Genomic DNA, 14,641 nt, shown 5'->3' on the forward strand with positions numbered 1-14,641 from the left:
AAACAAGGTTGTATAATTTCCACATTAGATCAAAGTTGTTTTGTTTCTCAATACATCAAGTATAAATGAAGATAGGTAAGAACTAAATCTTAAACAATAACAGCATTAACAAGTCAGTGTTCGTTTGTACCTGCCCTGGCTCTGTGCAAGGTACTTTCATGTACAGTAGCAAGTCATAAAATCCAAGCAAAGTGCCTGGAATACAGTAAGCAATCAATGAGAAATAGTTAATAAATGTGATTAAAAAATGAGTGGATGCATGAATGGGAAAACTTGGTAGTAAGTTTTATTCCTATTTTTTCCTTCCAAATGAAAGTGAAATGCAGAGAAGTGAACAAACTGCCTAAAGCCATGTATGTAGTAAGGCACCCAATAGGGATTTCAGCCCAGATTGTCCCATTTTAATTTTAATCCTCTCTCTACTACAAAGAGAATATTCATATTGACAGCATCCATGTCTGTGAAGTTTTGAATAATTTTCACTATAATATATTAAATAATAGTTATGTTGGGCTTTAAACTCATTGATCAGTACTTTCAAAACCTGTTAAAATTAAATCTCAGGAAGCAACAGGTTAGATTTTCTTGAATGAAATCAGTTCTGAATTAAGGCATGTCTAAGGCTTCTATTCCAGGCCAAAGTTACTAGCAGAATTCTCCTTTTATTCGTTCTTAGGAGCTGAGTATGCTGTAATTTCCTTGGAAATTCTGAGCCCCCTATGATGCATTATTTATTCAACAAACTACTACATGTGATTCTAGGTCCCCAGGGACTAGATATTGGGGATGGTTCTAGATGTTGGTATCTGGGACCCTGGGACTGTTTTGCTGCATTTCAGGATTCCTCTTCCCTAAAATTTAAATTACCAACAGCAATGATAAGCCTGGGAGTTCTTAGGACTCCAGAACTCCTCCTTTAGGCCATGTTTTATGGCTTGGATGAATTCAGGAAGCCAGTGTGTGTGTTTTAGTTCAAATGCTCATTTTGGCTGTTCATTCTGATTCCTCTGAACAAAGGAAATAGAATTGATCTCTTGCTCTTATGTGATGTTCATTTTTCCTAAGGTTGTTGCAGGACAGTAATTTCAGAGCTGCATGCTTGTTTGAGCTGTGTATATTTTATTTGTTGAAGGTTTAGTTGAGATATTATAGTACAAAGGTGACAAATAAAATAGATTATATAAGAAGGAGGAAGAATAGAAGAAAGATGGAAAAGGGTAGGAGGAGGAGGAGGAAGAGGTGGCAACAATGGCTTTTTTTGCCTTTGCTACAGTGGTAGGTGGGATCCAGAACCAGTGTCCTGGGATCCTGCTATTAGCCCCAGGATTGAAGGCATTCTTGTGTCCCTTCCCCCAACCCCTACCCCCAGCTTCATGAAGGGCAGGTGCTTTATGTCAGTTTAAACCACTCCTCTCAGGTACTGAAATTCAGAAAGGGCAGCTGTTTGGATCCTACCCTGGTCTTGATCCCATCAAAGAAATATTATCTATGGTTCTCTTTTCTCCACATCCTCCCAGCACTTGTCATTTGTCCATTTGTTGATGGTAGCCATTCTGAAAGGTGTGAGGTGACACATCATTGTCATTTTAATTTGCATCTCTCTGATGATCAGTGACTTTGAGCATTTTTTCATATGTCTCTTGGCTATCTGTATGTCCACTTTGGAGAAGTGTCTATTTAGATCCTTTGCCCATTTTTTAATTGGATTGTTTGTCTTCCTATTGTTAAGTGATCTCACTCATATGTGGAATCTAATGAAAAATGAAAACAAAAACTGGTGAGCAAAGTAGATCCAAAGACATAGAAGCATGGAACTGACTATTGAATCTCAGAAGGAGGGTGAGAGTGGGTGGGTGGGTGGAAAGAGATCAACCAAAGAACTTGTATGTATATTTGCATCACCCATAGACACAGACAATAGAGTGGTGAAGGCCTGAGGTGGGTTATAAAGGGTCAATGGTGGGAAAAGGGGACATATATAATACTTTCAACAATAAAGATTTTTTTTAAAAAAAAGCAATATCATTTAATGAAAAAATAAAACAAGGAATGTGTTCTCACCCTGCCCTCACTCTATAGTTGTATCAACTATACACACACACACTCACACACAAACCTAAGTGCCCGGATTAAGTGCCAGACTACAGCCATATATTTCTTTAAAGACCTAAGTATTTTAGAATATTTATTTTTCTATAATAATAGTGGTAGTGATCCAACACTGCTAATAGTTGTAATTAAATTGTAACTGCCTCTCCATGTTTTTTATGTGTGGTAATTTTTTTAAGTTAAAAGACCTCTTACCTTATCAGCTTTAACATATTTGTGTGTGTATAAAATTTACTTAAACCTTTTATAATAGACACCTGTTACCAATATTCCAGCTACATGGTACTGCTTTTGCAATAACTCCACATGCATTTAACACTTCAGTTAAAGGATATATTACATAAAGCAAGCAATTAAGCAGAGAATTACAAGCTTCTCTTTTGCTATTGTTCTTGGTATTTGCTTTAATATTTATCCTGTGTTTGGATTAGTTAAGCCTAGTATATAGTCCTTTATTTTAAGGATTTTTTTTATTTGTGCAAGGTCTTAAGGAAAGCTTCTTATGTGGTTCATCTGAACACTAAACAACTGACATTCACTGGCTGTGTGGAGCATCTGTTACTGTCTCTGTCATTATTGTACCACTCTCCTCTCAGAACTGTGCAAATCTTAGATCAGCAGGTAAGGAGTATATGCCCTTTCCTTTGTTTGTTTGTTTTAAATAATTCAGTATTTGTTGTTGCATTGAGGAAGACACATATTGATTACTGAAACTCTGACCTAGATCACCCTGTTTATAATATTATAAGAAAACATGACATGCATCTGATTGATAAATTGTTTTGAACTATTCAATATCATATTTAGGTCTGTGGAAAATGATCTGAATTGGAAGCCATGCACTCAATATACCAAAAGTTGACCAATATTGCATGAATTTAAAGTATTCATATGCTCCAATTCCTGCCCCCGCCCCCCCCCCCCACACACACACCATGGTAATATTAAAGTTCATGACTTTCAATATTGACTCTCAGTTCTGACACTCAAAATTTTCAGAAAATTATTCAGGCTTTTATTTACATTTAAAATTGTTTGTGGTAGTAATACGATGGAAAGTGGAGCATGTTTGAAATATAGTGTGCTTCTTTTGTTGTTTGTTGTTCTATTTTTTCCCCATGGTGTGCAGTATCTTGCACTGGCAGAGGTTTTATGTGCCTTTGATTATATGTCCAATATCACTTAAAGCAACTGGATTAACTTCCCCACTCTAGGGGGTGGATGCCTCCTACTGTGAGGGGTGGAACAAAGTCAGTGACAATGTCAGCATGGTGGTCCTCCAGGTCAGAGAAGCCTGGTCTCTACCTCAGGGGGTTGTGTGGCTGGGGCCTCACTTATTTCGATATTTTCCTGCACATCCCTAAGGTCCCAAGTGGCCTACCTGACTCAGACATTCTAGTGATGATGTCTTTCAGGGTTTTACTTAATGGAACTCAGGGTAAACTTTCAGACTCCAATAGCATTTCTGGCACTGTTCATGATACACCAGTGATATGAGATTTAAGCCTACTGTACTGACATTTTAAACAATATCGTCCTGCATATATATGTATTAACATACATGTATACACACACACACATATATATAGCTACATCTGTATCAATAGATATTACTATGACTTTAAGATTACTTATCTTTGATTGCTGCCAAACTGTCTACTTGTTGTTCAAACAGTAGAAAATAGAACTGATAAAAAAAGTTTCCCTGTTTCTGAACTGGCAGAAAGGGCCAGCTGTCTGGCTGGCAGAGTATGGCCTTCTGAGCAGCTGTGAGGCGGCACCTCCGTCACTCTGCAGCTGGGTGGGAAACAAGTAGACAAATAGCAACGTGTCTTCCAGTGTCTCTCCTGTCATAACGACACGGGCAGCTTGGGCAATTAATAATCATAAAGATGAGGGTCTTATGTGAGGTTTTCATTGTTTCCTCTCACTGTGTGTGTTCCTGAGACAGCGGGAAAGAAGCAATGGAAAAACAGTGATGAACTTGATGAGGACCTGACTTAGATGAAATAAATTTCATGTCCAACCGATTAGTGTTAAGGAGAGTAGATTAGTTTCATAGTTCTTGAATTCACCAAGTGAAAACACACCCCAGAAAATTCCAAACTCTGAAGCCTGTGGGCAGGTGATGTGGGCAGATGTATTCCTCTCCCCTAGGACCGGCAGCCCCCATAGGATTCGGGAGGCTGACAGTCCATGTCAGTGGATGAGAAATCAGCTCAGATGAAGTAGAGGACAGGAAAAGAAAAAGAAGAAACAACAAATGATGTTTTCTATATTATTTGTTTGAACTTCACCTTCTTATACCCAACTCTTGTCTATCATGGGGAAGATCCAACTGTAAGCAGGGTTGCCTTGTCATAGAATATAATTCTTCACCCTGGTAAAGAGACTTTTCATAATATTTTTCCACAGCAGAGTTCTTGAGGGAAAATACAAGGCATCTGGCGGCTGACCCAGCACAACAAACTTCCTCTCCTGTCAGTTTCAGTCCATCCTTCTCAGAAATGAAATTTTCCTCCAGCCTTTGCCTCTTGTTGGTCTTTCTTTAATCAAAAAGGGGAAGTTAAACCTGTCAGCAGGTGCACACGGATGCTCTAAGACAGAACCAGCCAGACCTGGAGATGCAATGTCTATGCTCCTTCCAAAAATGATCCTTGTCCAGTAACAGTTAGATGTAGCACGGTTTCCTCCCCCTGCTCTTGGGGAGGCAGAGGGGGGTGAGGCTGGGGGAGGGCAGGAAAGGGCAGGAAGGTTTGTGCTGCTCCATTTCTTTGAGACAATGGCCTGTGCTGACATTGTCTATTCAATGTGGAAGATGGGCCGTCAAGTAAAGCAAGACAAATGCGATGTCCTGACTGATTATTCCCTACACACTAAGTCAATGAGCTTATTATCACTGCAATTACATTACTAATGTCAACAGATGCTACGTGTAGACAATGAGGTAACAATTAAGTGGGCTCCCTTCCCCCACAAATGCTGTGCAAACTCCCTCACTTCAGAAGGCTCAGATGTTTGCCTGGACACATGAGGGGCCTGAGAATAAAGCAGGGTGTGTCCTAGCAGTGAGGCGCTGACGACAGCATTCTCTGATCACAGGACAAGGATAGCACCCTCCCCCCATGATCATCTTCTCCACATCAATATCAGAGTTTCTTGATGTCTATAAGTGAATCTGACTTGGAAATTAATACTAAATGTAGCTACATATATACATTTCTTCTGAAAATCTAGATTATACTGACAATTTGTGTGTCTGAATATAGATGGTGCCTCTCATTTTTCTTTCTTTTTTTAAAAAAAATATATTTCTTTATTGATTTCAGAGAGGAAAGAAGAGGGAGAGAGAGATAGAAACATCAATGATGAGAGAGAATCATTGATTGGCTGCCTCCTACCCGCCCCCGACTGGGGATCGAGCCCGAAACCCGGGCATGTGCCCTTGGCTGGAATCGAACCCGGGACCCTTCAGTCCGCAGGCCGACACTCTATCCACTGAGCCAAACTGGCTAGGGCTCATTTTTCTTAAGAAGTCACCATACAAGAAGTTTCCCAATAATGGCTAATGAGTTTTCCTATTAGTATGTATTTTTGCATAAAATAGAATACTTTGACCAAATTGCTTTGCCAACATGTCCTTCTGAGGACTAATGACATGAGCCCCCAAAGGCCAGAGTTGTGCCCCCTGGTGATCATATCAGCTCATACTTGCTTGTCCCACCCCCATGCCCCACAGCACTGGTTGGTATGTGGTGTATAAAGATAAGCATATGTTTTCTTTCTTCCTGGTGGTCCACTCTTCCAAATTCAGGGGCACTGTAAAAGAGAGGGAGAGTGGAGATTAAGGAGAATAGATTCTAGGTTTTCAGACACAGACTGGCTTGCTAGGTTTCATTGGTTGCTAATTAGATAATCCTGATATTGAAGACAATATGGGCATACGTATTGCTTTGGTGAATTTCCATTAGATCCTTTGCAACCGATTCAAACATAGGAGCTGTGATTCTACAGTAGCCTGACAACTGCTCATAATGAATTTGGGACACTAACCCAACTGAGGAATAGATTGGGGCCACCTGTTGACATGCTGGATGTTTTATCATAGGCGCTAGTTACGACACAGACAGACCTGGGATTAATCAGGGATGGTTTTGAATAATGACTTTCTTTTCAGAAGACAACAGCTAACCTCACACATGAGAATTTCAATATATGTTTTTATTCTTTTCCAAATATGTCTGGGTCAGTGAAAACTATCTCTAAAGGATATTTTTTAAAAGATGTTTATTTGAGGAGATTTTGGCACAGAAGGGTGGAAGATGGAAGGGGCAAATAATCATGATAACAATAAAAATAAAAGTACTTCTTACCCAAAAGAGGAACTTTTTAAATATAGACACTTATAGATTCATATGGAAAATTGAAAACCACCACTAAAGTTAGTTTAATGTATTAGACCCCAAGTGTATGCTAGTTCCAAGTAAAACCATCTGGCTGGAATTAATATTTCTCAACTTCCTGTTATGATCCACTTATAAAAATCAAACATACAAACAAGCCAAGGGGCACGTCCCATTTTCCATTTAATTAAATTTGCAGCAGAGAATCTGATGAAAGTGAATACAGCACAGGTTGTCAGTTGAAGCATCCTAAATAGCCTCACCATGTAGACCTACATAATTTCTGAATTTTAATGCTATTTTTGCATAATTTTAAATTAGAATTATTTTAATACTGGTGTAGAATTCAAAGGATGCCAGCATAATAACATTTTCTAAGCCTTATTTTAGGAAGTATGGACTAAAAAAAAAATCACTTGAACCATTGAATTACATGGGCAGGAAGTAAAAAGTTTGCAGTAAAAGTACTTTTTCTAAGAGAAAAATAGCGACTTTGAAAAAATGGATAATAGAGTGATAGATGTGAAGATGAAGATGCAGATTAAAATAGATACAAGCAATTATGTAAATAAGTTTAAATATATATAAATACCAGTGCAAACAAGCACAGACATTAAAGTTGGTCTCAGCTTTCATTGGTTGGACAATTACATGTCCTATATAATAAAAGGCTAATATGCAAATTGTCCCTCCAGGAGTTCAACCAACCAGGAGTTTGACCGCTTGCTATATCATGTGCTGACTACCAGGGGGCAGCACAGAATGAAGGAAGGCCCCGACTGGCAGCCAGCAGCCAGGGGAAGGAAGGCCCCAATCGGCCCTGATCACTGGTCAGACCTAGGACCCTACCCATACACAAATTTTGTGCACTGGGCCTCTAGTTTATACATGAAATAGCACCTGAAGAAAGTCCTTCTGGGTTTCTTTCTCAGCAATGACACCATTAGCCCCCTGTGAAAGGACAGTGACTGGTGTGACCTCATTGTGGGAGGGAATGCCTCACTCGTGTCCCTGCTTGGAAGGGTCTTTGGGAGGTAGGAGGGTGAGCACGTGGCTTTTGCCGGCTGTGTAAATACAACTATTTCTTGCTCCAATATATGAACATGTTTAGTAAGTTGTATTTCCAAATTCCCCAGTGAAGTGGGATCTTAAAGAATATGTATTTCAAATTTTATTTTGTCTTACAATAAAAGGAAATGGTCATTTGAAGAATTTTTCAAAAAAAATATTAAAAAAATTCTTGCTAGGACACATTTAGTTTCTCACATCCTTTCTCTGTACTCGAAAATGGCATTGCTCTATCAGGGCATAACTAACCTCATTATAAAGCAATAAGGTTCTTGAATTAAATAGTGAATATGTTGGATGTCTAAATTGTAATTAACTACTAAGATATCTGTTAGTATGCAGATCAATACCAAAGACGTATTTGATTTAGGGTTTTCAATCATAAATCATTCCTACTTTTAAAGTATCCCATTTCTATCCCATATCTATCTTTTAATAATATAGATAAATTGAGTCAGCATTTAAACTTCTGTTTTTGTCTTTTTTTAAAATTTTTATTTACTGATTTTGAGAGAGAGAGAGAGAGAGAGAGAGATTGTTGTTGCACTTTTTTATTCATTCATTGGTTGCTTTTTAACTATGCCCTGACTCGAGATTGAACCCACAACCTTGGTATACCCAGAGGACACTCTAACCAACTGAGCTACCCAGCCAGGGCTTTTGTGTTTCTTTAATAAGTGGTAAAACCATAGGTGACTGCCTGAGACATCATAAATCAAAGACTTTTGCTGCCACTGCACTGGCTGATCACCAGCGGTCCAGTCTCTGAGTGTCTGGTGTGCTGCTCTCCTCTCACCTCAGAGCATTGGCCAGCTGTGCTCATCACTGCCCACCATGCTCCAAATGACCCGGGGGGTGGAGGCGGGGCAGAGAACTCAATGTGGAGTCACTGCCCACAGAATGCTGAATAAGCTTGTGTGTTCTTAATACAGAGACCTGCACCACTGCATGATTCCCTAATGTTTCTTGAGGCAAAAGGAGATCTGGACTCTTGTTGTTTCACTCATGTGTTTTGCATGTTCTGAGCAAGAGAAGTCAGACAGACAGGTTGACATAGACACGAAAAACAGAACTACTATAAATTCTACCTCACCCCCTCCTTGGTGTTAAGTCCTTCTGTGACTTCATGTCCCCCAGTGTAAGCCAGGTGGCCTAACTCCATCCAGCCATTACCAGTAGTCCTTTCGTTTCTGTTCTCACTGATGCTCAGGACAATGACTTGTGAGTACACAGGATCCCCAGCCAGGGCAGGAAGTGACATCCTGTTCACAGCAGGTGAGTGCTTGAGTGCATCCTTCCCAGGCTGATAGTTGCCCAGGGCTGGTCCAACTGCTCTAGGACAACGATGGGTTTCATAAGGTTTTCAGCTTCAATCTCTTTCCAAATAGGCAGCTAGACAGAAAACCTGTTTAAAAGAAATAGTCCAGCGCTAAAGCTGCGGAATAAAAGCCCTGTCTGTGCCTTATCACCGGAGGCACAGTGTGATTTTATTACTTGATATTGAGAACAACTAAATTCACTCCCACTTCAAAAGAAAAGGTAATTTTAAAAAAAGCTATGTTCTAAAGAGCACGTGATGGTACTTCTCCCACAAACCTTTATCACGCCAACGTTCCTACACTAGAAAAGGGGGCAGACACCACAGGGTCTCTGAAGGTATAATTTTTGGCTGCTGCCCTACATAGAAACTATGGATTTGCAGCCCAGGGTGCTTCATGTTTCTGTGGGAGAGCATGAAATCACATCATTCTCTGGCAGTTTTGCAAAAGAGTTGGGGAGATTATAAATATTCAGAACTCCTCAGAGGGGGAGCCACACTACCTGCCCTCGGTACAGTTGCTCTGTTGTCAGTTTTGGGAGCTTCGCCAGGTGAACACGGACTTCTGGTGTATGACAAGGAAAACAAGAAGTGCACATTTCCAGCAGATTTCATAAACAGGCCGTCTGACTTCACGTCAGGCAGGACGAGGCAGAATTTGGTTTTCTCCACCAAATTTGGCTCCCAGCTGTGAAGTGTCAAGTCAGACAGGAACGAGTAATTGTATTCAACCCTAAAATCAAGCTCCCAGCTGACATTTTGTATTAAAAGTATCAGAAAGCAGGCCTGTTTGTCTTTTAAAAACAGTCGCTCTGTGGTAGCTGTGACTCACAGCCATGCACGCAGGCCCTCTCTGCACACGCGGGCAGATGGACTGGTGGGAGGGAGGCGGCCCACCTGGACTCTGAGACCCCGGTGACCACTGCAAGGGTGAGCCACAGCCTCGGACCCTGCACCTTGAAAATCGGTCTGAAAGAAAGCAAAGAGGGGTTTAAGCACATTGCACTAAATGAATTACCTTTTATGTCTGTATTGAAATAAATTCGAAGTCAATCTGCGAAGGATAATCAAAATAAATGTGGAGTCCAGATTCAAAATGCTACCGCTGAAACTGACAGTCCCCAAATAATTCACCTGTTTTCACTCTTCCGGGCTGTTTTCAGGGTTTAGCATGAGGCTATCCATCAGTCTTAGTAGCAAAGGGAAAGCAGTAGCTAACTTTGTCCACAGACATTTTGGGGGCCTCGGAGACCTGGGCCCTGGGTATAAGCTGTGGATCTCTAACTCTCAGATTGCTGGTCTGGAAGGAGAGAGCGATGTCCAAACAAGCAGAGTAACGAATGCAGGTCCCTGGGTGAGTGTGACAGCACAGGAATGTACAAGACAGGGACCAAGGGCTTGTCTGCTGGGGCTGCACAGCAAGGATCCCACAGGTAGAGATGCCCACTTGCCCTGCCTGCATGGTGCCTCGAGGCCAGCAGCAGTGGGGAGGCTGTTCAGCAAAGGTATGTGCACACACTTAGAGGAAAGAATAGGCCAGGAAGCCTCTTTAAAACTGTTGTTGCTTAGATAATGGCCCTGGTGCCAAAACACCTGCCAGCTTACACAGCACCTAATTACAGGCCTTCCCTTACCTGGTTGTTCCTTGAGGAGAGTGGGGTGGACTAAGGTTCCATGTCAGTCAAACAAAACAAACCATGTAACATTGTGCCTTAGGATTTTTAATGCAAATATGTCCAAACCTAACGAATGTGTTACTCAAGGGCCCAATTTCCTCCCCATAATTGTGAACTATCTCTGCAAGCATTTGATTTCAAACTAAAAATGAAGTCACATCATGTTCTGGTTTAATGACCTTTTTTTTTTTTTTTCAAGAAATACAGTCGATCACTTATAAAATTTAAAAATTCCAACTTAAAAACAACAACACAGGGAGAATATGATTATGCAAATTATACTGTTAACAAAATTTACACATAAATAAGAACATTTTTTTCCCCATCAGAGTTCTGATTATAAGGAAACCCTGGGACTTAAATTATCTGCAGAGGAGTACAGTATAAAAATGTATTAAAAGCTGTAAAAACTAAATTGAAATGTCAAACATAGTTATTTGTATTAAAACCCAACGAAACTAAACCAAACAGGTGATGGGCCTTCATAAGCCATCTGTTGAAATGGAAAACTCATTTTGCTCTTCTGGGCCACTCTAGTTTCATCAACTTCACCATGGGTTCCTCACTGGGCAGGTCCAGTTCCCCCCGTTGCTCATAATTCTTGAGGTTCACTATGTGATTTCTGCTTATATAGTAATTTTGGACGTTTAAATTCCAGGGCCAGATTCTTTTTTTTTTTTTAACATCTCCAGCAGAATTTCCAGAGCATTTTCACCTAAAAATGTAGACCTAATACCTAAGAGCCCAGAATTTATATAAAATGCTATGAAAAAGGTGAACCCACAGCAGCATAGCAACTTCTTATTTGAAAGGACTCACTTGTTTGAGCAGAGTTCCTCTGCCCTTCCTCTGTCCCCACCTCTTCCTGCCCTTTTTCTTGTGCACTTTTAGGCCCGACCACGCCCCTGGGGCCTCTGGATCTGCCCCCAGACAATGTAGCTTCAGGGCAGAAAGCATGTAGCTGTGACGGAAGGCCCCACCCGCTGGAGCTTTTCAAGTTGATGGGAAGTGGTGACACTTGAGCAGGACATGGCTGGCTTGCTGGATCCTGACGACCAGCTGTGCGCACTCCTGCAGCCTGGAGACTTTGTGTGACCCCCCACTGTCTTCCAGATCCGCCCAGGGAGGCCACAGCTGGGCAGCTGCATTGGGAAAGCTAACTGAGCAGAAAGGGCTCCCCAGTCTGGCCTCTGATTTCTCACATTTAATTACCTGATTCTCCTTTCCTGTAGTCATGGAGAAAATGGAATTACATCATGCACCATGTAGCTCTGGAAAAGCATTGAATGTTTCTAATAGAGCCACTGGTGACAGGCACAAAGGGCGTGCCCCTCGTTTCACATCGGATATTAGCCCTTCCAAACAAGTGTAGGCCTGCCTGCTCGGAGGGTCTTCAATAGGCAACAAAGGAGAACAGGTTTCCATCCTGTCACTCCTAGCACCTCACAGAAGAAAAACTTCATTTAGCTTCCCGGGTCTAGCCAAGCCTCCTCCAGGTCTTTGGGACTGGGAAGAACTTTTAGAAGCATTGCCTTTTAGTTACCAATACAGATTTTGTTTAAATCTGGGATTCCCTCCTCCCCACCCCCCAACCACTATATGTCACCTTAATCCTTTTAGATACATTTTCAACTTAAAGCTTACTCAGCTGCACCCTTGCTTTTAAGCCAATTCATGATATTTTATAGAACTCATGGATGAAAACATCCTCCCAAGTGCGAATAGAACCCAAAGGACACAGTAATTCCTCCACATTTAGACAAAAGAGATGACACTATAACCACATCTGCAGATAAATCCCATCTGGTGCCATATGACATAGTTGGGTTGATAGATGGTTACTTACCTCTCAATTTGAATTATGTGGCAAGCCCTAGGAGGCCTCATCATGGTCCTGGCTGATGTTAAGATGATTTCAATAGCAGACAAATCACCTATTAGGACTCTGTTTTCAAAAATCCCTCTTGCTTCAAAGGTGTAGTCTGTGTTCTATTTATCAAAATTAGCAAGTAAAAAAAAGAGTTTTAATTTTCTATCACCTACTCATCTGTTAAAATACTATTTTATTGAAGAAGCAGGCAATTATTACTACAAATGGAGTGAGACAAGCAACACACACACACACACACACACACACACACACACACACACACACACCAAACACAAAAATCAGGATTTGTATGTCTATTTTGCCATGAGCTGTTGGTTATTGATAGGGAGTAGTTCTCTGGCATGAATTTAATCCCTATTAGCACAGATGAGTTGAACTCCTGCCCAAAGGCCCTCATGGGACAGTGAAGATTGTGGAGGTGTTGTCATAGTAATGAGCTAATTAATATTAATAATAAGAAGAGAGCAAAGGGGAGGCCAGACAATATGAGCATGGTCATCTGGGCAGCTTCACCAGGAAGCTACAACTTCACTCTCTCCAGGGAACCACCAGTTTGTTCCCTGCAGATCACTGGGATAAGGGAACAAACAAAGGGAGAGATGGGTGCATGCACAGTGAAGTCAGGGTGACATAGGAAAGGTGCTTATTACCTGTCAGTCTAGCCTGCGGAACAATGGAATGGCTAGGAGGTGGACCCCATCTGTGTTGGGGTCCAGCCCCAGCAGGTCCAGGGTTTCACCAAGGTGTGGACGGAGTCCGAGAAGAAGGAATGACACGGAGGCAGCTTTCAGGTGATCATCATAGCCAGGTTCCTCATTTTATTGTCCTCTTAGATCTGTATTTATCCTATTTGATCTTAATCCTATCCATTCTATTCCAAAGGTTAGGGCGTTTCTTATCTTCATTCCAAGGTTACTCTATTGTTCTATTAAGCTACAAGGAAGTAACTGAAGGAGGTTATTCTAAGTAAAGATTATGTAGTTTAAGCGTGATTGTTCGTAGTTAAAGTGATTAAATACCTGCCTGGCACTTAGTTAAGGGGTTTTACTGATAAAAATCCTCACCTGGGGAAACAACCTTTCTCTGGGAGGTGGTCCTGTTTAAAACACATAGCGTTAAGAGGGGGAGCAAACATACGCCATATACGCCAGGTCCCTTGAAACATAAACTGTGCAGATGTTTCTTCCCTGCAGCGACTGCGTCAAGCAGCAAGGGTGGATTGGCTTCCAGCACATCTGAAGTGCACTTATCTTGAAAGGTCGATTGGTTAGTTTGAAGAAGCTCCTGGTTAAAATCCCCAGACAAAGAGTTCCCTCACTTCTGTTCCCACTTGTTGGCTCTGGCTCTCTTTTGTTCATGATCCATACTCATCCCTGCACTTACCTGTTCTCTCTCTATAGCCATGTGGCCTTAAGCAACTGCATGGTCCATGACTATGCAGACTTTACATGCAGGATGCTGGACTGGACTGCACTTTGATACAGAGCAGAAATTCTGGAGAGAGGCCTTAATTCTGGCCCTGCTGAAGATGAAATTGGACTTCTTCCATGGGGAGAAGAACAGAGATGAGACCTTGTAGGGGAACCCTCTTAATTTTACATAATCAATAAAGCTTCCTGTGAGGACCTCTGGAAGTTATTTTTGTTGAAGAACCCCAAGAATTCCACTTTCATTGATAACAGTCATATATATCCTAATTTCAAGAACATTGAAATCTAGTAGAAAAGGTAAAACATGAATAAGCAAATTCTCTACAGGAGGTAGATTAAGAGACATTGAGAAGGTCACATAGTATATTATTGGGGTCTAACAGGCTAAGGAGTCACCTTGAAAGTTTTGAGTACTTCTGGTCAAGTATTCTGTGAAGTTTCTATCAGTTGGGATTTGTCTGCTATTTTTCTCATGATTTTTCATGACTGGAGTTATGGTTCTTGGGAGGGAGACCACAAAGTTAAAGTGCCAGTTTAATCACACATTATCAAGGGGATGTCCTGTCAACATGACTTGTCACTGTTGGTGTTGACCTTGATCATCTGGCTAAGGTCATGTTTGTCATGTTTCTTTACTGTAAAGTACTCCTCCTCTTTTTCATATTGTACTTTTTGGAAAAACTCACTATGGAGAGTCCACAATTAAGAAGGCAGGAGTTATACCCCAAAATATTGGGAATTTTTCT

This window comes from Myotis lucifugus, unplaced genomic scaffold (genome assembly GCF_000147115.1).
Source record: "Myotis lucifugus unplaced genomic scaffold, Myoluc2.0 scaffold_0, whole genome shotgun sequence".
Lineage (NCBI taxonomy): Eukaryota > Metazoa > Chordata > Mammalia > Chiroptera > Vespertilionidae > Myotis > Myotis lucifugus.